At 36.1% G+C, this 6,287-nt stretch overlaps 1 protein-coding gene across 1 annotated transcript in view; it reads left to right on the top strand.

The window, feature by feature from the left end:
* The first annotated feature begins 5,368 nt into the window (after positions 1-5,368).
* The window catches only part of LOC134224404 (uncharacterized), an 81,136-nt gene continuing 80,217 nt past the window's right edge, over positions 5,369-6,287 (top strand). The window contains exon 1 of the mRNA XM_062703734.1: positions 5,369-5,392. The gene's annotated coding sequence lies outside the window, so the exon portion shown is untranslated. The remainder of the gene's footprint in view (positions 5,393-6,287) is intronic.

The following is a 6,287-nucleotide window of genomic DNA, read 5'->3' as shown; positions in this document are numbered from 1 at the left end:
ATGTTGATGTTTTCCGATCTGGTGAAAACTGTTCAAACTTTTTTGTCTAAGTAGAAATTAAAAATCAGGATTTTTTATTAGGGGAGTGTAGGGTAAAATAGCCCTTTTAAAATAAATGTCAAAAAATACATCAATTTTGTATGTGAGTTCTAGCAGAAAATACATACCAGTTCTAATCGGGTGTATATATTTTCAAGGGTTGGCCAATTTTATCTCATAGGTAATGGAATACCCTCGATTCTATGTTTACACAACTGTGTGAAAAAACTCCAAAGTTCAACAAAGTTGCATTCATTTTGCGATCCAAAAACCTTTGTTTTTGCTACAACGAGCTGATTTTTTTTTACACGGAGGCGTAACAATGTAATGTGTATACTATTGAATAGGATAGAGTATACTATTGTCTGACGATTTTAAAGCACACCCTAATGAAAATACTTTCAAATTTCAGGATACGTTTCTACACTACATAGATAAAGTATATAAATTCTAAATCGCTTAATCAATTAATTAAAAGATTACCAATCAAAACTGTTTTATTCTCGGCTTAATTTACACCACCTGAGCGTGCTTGAGTACCTTACCAAGACTGTGTAGTTGATGAATAAAAGAGATGCTTTGAATATCAGCCTTTATCTCCTTAAATCTTTTCTAACCTTATATGAACATATTTCCAACCAACCATCCAAGGTGTGGTTTGCTAAAAATTGCATCGTTCTTGCAGTTAAGACGTCACCCATATATGGAAGAACTGGTGGAAATATATTTTGATGGAACAATATTTTTGAACGGGAGTTTAAGACGGCGCTAAGTTTATAATACCTCTGCCGGAATATTATATAAATGACATGACTGGTTAATCAGATCACCTTATTTTTTGAGATTGAGAGATTGTGAAGTATTTAATTGTTGACAGACAAAAAACCACAAAAATACTACGCTTGGAAGAATTTCGAAGCAAACTAGCAAAATCAAGTGATTAGTTGACTGTTGGGTCGGAATAATCAAATCTAAGAAGTGTGGTTACGATCATCTGGTTTCGTAACATTATTTATATTTGGAGATCTATTTTACCCTCTCCCCATCGTAATATTTTGTTGAATAGTTTCATCTACATATAGAAATAAACCTTGTAAGTTTCAGCCAGATGCAGAAACATCGATAAAAATGGAGTTGCGATTCTCACAAACTGGCTTGCAAACAAACAGTGCAGTGTGCGGAAACTTATAATTTGATTGATTGTTATTAAGTCGGCGCACTGAAATAAGTTTCAATAAATTTTCAAGTTAGAAAGGAAATACGTCATGTTTTTATACTCATGTATATTCTGCTTGAGCTCACATATAAACATTTGTGAATTTTTGACATTTTATTTTAACAAGACTATTTTACCCAATTTACCGAAATTGTTCATTTGCCGTTAAGAATATTTTTTTTTTCGCATAGCTGTAAAAGCAACATCAGTACCGGGACCCACAGTAATTGTAGCTGATTAAAAAAAAATATCAACAAGCACTTTCGCCGAATCCGTTTATTTTTGTTTCAGTGTGCGAAAGACGTGCTAATGTTCAAGGCACTTATTTTGGTCCTATTTTACTTGTTGAAAATTGTTCTGCAAATAGATTGCCATCTAATATAGATCAGCGAAGGATATACGTTTCTTCTATTGGGACGAAAAATATAGATGAATTGAAAGGAAGAAGACATAGTGTTTTTAAACTTATTTTCTGCTAGAGCTCACATAAAAAATGATGTATTTTTTGACATTTATTTTCAAAGGCCTATTTCACCCTACACTCCCTAATGGAAAATCCTGATTTTAATTTCTACTTAGACAAAAAGTTTGACAGTTTTCACCAGATCGGAAAACATCAACCTAAGTAGGGTCGAAATTTGTGCGAACTTTCTTCTGAATAAACAGTGTTGCAGAAAATTGCGATTTTCTTTGAAATTTTGAGTTGGCGCTTCTGGAATTATATATGAGATGAAAGCTCTTTAATTCCTTAATTGCCTTACGGGTTTAGTTTTTTATCCTAGATCTGTTGGTGAACAATATTCCTTTGAAAACGACCATTTTTTATCGAAAAAGTCCATTTTCTTCTAAAATAATCAACATTATAACCATATTATTCACTTGGTATAAAGCACTAGTTGAGTGGAAAAAGCGTGCAGAATTTAAACAAAATCGGTCAGTCACTGCCGAAGTTATTGCATTTTTTTGGTTTTGGAGATTTTTGATAAATAATTTTGAAGAGCCGTTTTACCCTACTTCCCTCAATGAAAAATCTGAAAATTTGCAAAATGTCTTCTCTTACATATATGAACAAACCCTGAAAATGTCATCCAAATCGGAGAACATCGTTGCAACCTCCCTTGAAAGGGGTCGCGCTTCTCGCGAACTGGCTCTTAAAATGTGAAGAGATGAAAAGTAATGTCAACAAAGAAGATAAAGAACAGATACATGATTTTTAGTCATGAATGTAATCATTTGATTACTCCAGGTTGGACACTAAACATCAGTTTTGAAATGGCAAACTGTTGCGCATTTCAGTAATAGCTTTAACTCACCCAAACACTTGTGAAGATTTGTGTAATCGAATACATTCAATCAAATAATGATTCTCTCCTAAAAGCTTTCAAAATAGCCCCTTCATACTCGGAGTTCGTTTGAAAACAATGTAGCATCTCACGCTAGACAATTCGACGCTTAGCACAAAAGTCCCTCTGGATTCATGTCTAAATGCGGATCAACCACATGAACCGCGATGCGTCATCATCGACCAGGGGGCAAACTTGTGTATGTTTGGCTGGTTCCACGGTACATAATTCAACATGCCTCTCGTTTTCGGTGCCCCGTCTTTTGGTAATGCGTAAAAGTAGTGCAGAACGATGTGTCACATGCATTGATTTTCTTTGGAATTGTCCTTCGTCTTGGATGCTGTGGATGCTCCCAGTGCAAACCATTCTTTTCAATTATTCAAGGCACGTTAGTAACGCATTTGACAGTAAATGTAAAATTTATTGATCGCTATCGAGCTTCTCATTCAATCGTTTCTAATTATTTTTTATCGTAATCTAATTATTTTTAAAATGTTTTATTGGAATTAGAATCACACAAAATAATTATTTGATGTAAATTGTTCGTAAATTACCATAAAACCGTCTAACTTTACTTTCCTTAAACCCAGATCAATTCACTTAGCTGTGGTGTGTCTTTCTCATTAAATCAAATGAGAAAAACACATTACAAAAGATATGAAAATGCTAATATCATCTCTCAAACTTGACTCATCATAGAATTAGAGTCAAAAATTTAGATTTGATAGTTAGGATTCTGTTAGGATTCGGTAGGCAGGTGTTCAGGGTAAAGTGGGGCAATATGGGGTCACGGTAAGATGTCAGTGCCGTTTTTAAGCATCGTTTACAGTTCAATCAATGTTAATTTCCTATTTCCGGGGATTAAACCACTCGACTTGGACATTTATTTACAATGTTTCGAAAACTCATATGTGAATATGTACATTATGTGGAAAATATTGATTCGAAAAATGTATTCGAGATAACCACTTTCCCTTCGATGGGACTCGAACCCACGACCCTCAGGATGTTTTTTTTTTATTTGTTGGGATTTTAACCACTGCGACCATTACGTTGATCTATTGTGGTAGGATCAGGATGGTTACCTCCAATACATTTTTCAAATCAATATCTTCTACATAATGTACATAATCACATGTGAGTTTTCACAACATCGTATACATTTTACTGCAGATATTATGCCTTTGCATGCCTATGCCCATGCATTTGAGTAAACATTTTGATTTTTAAGAATAAAACAGGATTTTTTCACCGAAATTTCATCAATGCATCTCAAATATAATTAAAATTGGGTTCCGTTCCACTTTTCATTTCGAAATTTTGTGGGCTCAATTTCGAATAAATCCACTTTTTTTACAACATGAATATAAGAAAAATGCATATCTTAGCCGATTTCTTCACCTCCGCTTAGTGCATAAACCCGGTTTAAGCGTATGGGTAAGCACCGCTGAAGAGTTGAGCAGAGGTAAAGAAATTGGCCCTAATGTAATATTTTAGCACATGAAAAAATAAAAATTGTTTGTTTAAAATACCTACGATGCAAGATCAACTCATATTCTTTGTATAGAAATCGGATGTAAGACGGCAAAAATACGACCAAAAACTTTTGCCTATATTTTTCGAGGGTGAACCCAAACTTTTGGCCGGGAGTGTATATATTATTGCTGATTTCTAAATACAATACGTATGTTTCACCATCATTAATATTTCAAATTCATCCCTTGTATAAATCTTGTGTTCAACTATGATGTCGTATTGAGATAGGAAAGTTATTTTTCACATTTTTGCCTACTCATGTAAAGCAGGGTTATGGTTGGAATCATCCACTCAAAAACGAACTTCCATACATATGTATATCTACGTATTGTAGTTTATGATGCTGACGAAGATTAGGAGTCTCTCAACCAAATCCTCAAACCGTGCGAATGCCAGAAACAACAACTATTTTATTTTTTTATTCTGCTCTAAGTTAGATACTGCATGGACGTTGTCATGGGCAGCAAATCTCTTCTAAAGAGGAAAATATAAATTGATACGTATGATAGGGATAATAATGTTGCAGCAATCGATAAAAACATCGTTTAAAGTCGTCATTGTTTTGCGCTATCGTAATGTTCGAACCAATTTTATTAATGAAAAGCCAAAAATAAGGAGGAAAAAAGGAATATTAATTAGCAACATGTATCAAGTATTTCTTCGATCTTCCTTTTATTACTATCAAGACAAGTTATATACACAAGTTCTGCTACACATTTTCACACTTTCCCTATGTGTTATTTTTTCTGAATTCATTGGTTTCCATCGCTTTTATGTTCAGTCTCAATCACACGTACAATACTTTTTGTAGATACATATTAAACACAGCAAAACAGCAATAAAAGCCGAATCAAATAAACCGAAACGTCATTTGCTAAATCAGATAGAAATGTGTACTGAAGTTGGTTTAGCCAGTATCCGTCTTTACTCTAGTCGCTGATGTTAAATTGCCAAGTTCAAATTGCTTGAAATTTTCTAGTCGAATTATGCATACGGACAGGATTCGGATTTCTCGTTCTCATCGCGACCGCGAATGTGCGATATGCCATCGAGTAGCACCTTCGGCGGCAATGCACAGCAAACGTCATCATCGAGCACAAGTTCACTGTCCGGAATGAACTTCGGACCCGGCAGCAACAATGCCGGAACAAATCTGATCGTCAATTACCTGCCGCAGGACATGACCGAGCGTGAAATGTATTCGATGTTTTCTACCATGGGTCAGATCGAAACATGTCGAATAATGAGAGATGTAAAGGTAAGTGATTAAAAATGCTCATATTATATTTTGATAGTTTTGCCTTTCTCGTATTTTTTTCTTCATCGTGAGTGGATTGTGAATCTTCCAAGTCCTAGCAACTCCTGACTGATGAAGCTAGGGAGCACCACTGCTCTATAGGAGTTTTAGGTGCCAGACAAAGGCTCGAAACGCGCACTGCACAGAGTCGTTTCTGTTGGGCGATCTCTGGATTAATCCTAATCAATGAGGTGGACTGACCTACTACTTAGGGGTCGTACACTTATTACGTAAGCATTTTTCTGGATTTTTCAACCCCCCTCCCCCAATGTAAGATTTTTCCCATACAAATGATTTTTTATTTATATGGCGCGTAAGAAAACAGCAGAACCCCCCCAAGCCCCCCCATGTACTTACGTAATATGTGTACGGCCCCTTACCTTTCGATATCGGCGAACAATGGATATGCGAACAAAAACACAAAGAACTACTTCTTCTTATTCATATCGGCATTTCATCCCCACACTGGGACAGAGCCGCCTCGCAGCTTAGTGTTCATTAAGGGGTATACCCCGTTAGGCATAAGGACGTTAGGCATAAGGACGTTAGGCATAAGGACGTTAGGCATAAGGACGTTAGGCATAAGTACGTTAGGCATAATGGACGTTAGGCATAAGGGACAACAGGGAAACAGGCATAATGTACGTTAGGCATAAAATGACCCAAAGAACAGCCTATGACATAAAGAAGGCAGAATTATGCCAAACGTCCATTATGCCTAACGTACATGATGCCTAACGTCCGTTATGGCTAACGTCCATTATGCCTAACGTCGCGGACCCTGCTTGGGTACCGGCGTGGTGATGCTGAAGACACGTAGTTCAACTTTCCGTCGGCAACTCGGCCCATGTACCCT

This window comes from Armigeres subalbatus, chromosome 3 (genome assembly GCF_024139115.2).
Source record: "Armigeres subalbatus isolate Guangzhou_Male chromosome 3, GZ_Asu_2, whole genome shotgun sequence".
In the NCBI taxonomy this organism is placed as follows: domain Eukaryota; kingdom Metazoa; phylum Arthropoda; class Insecta; order Diptera; family Culicidae; genus Armigeres; species Armigeres subalbatus.
Note: the sequence above shows the minus strand (reverse complement) of the source record. Positions and strands in the feature narration are given on the sequence as shown.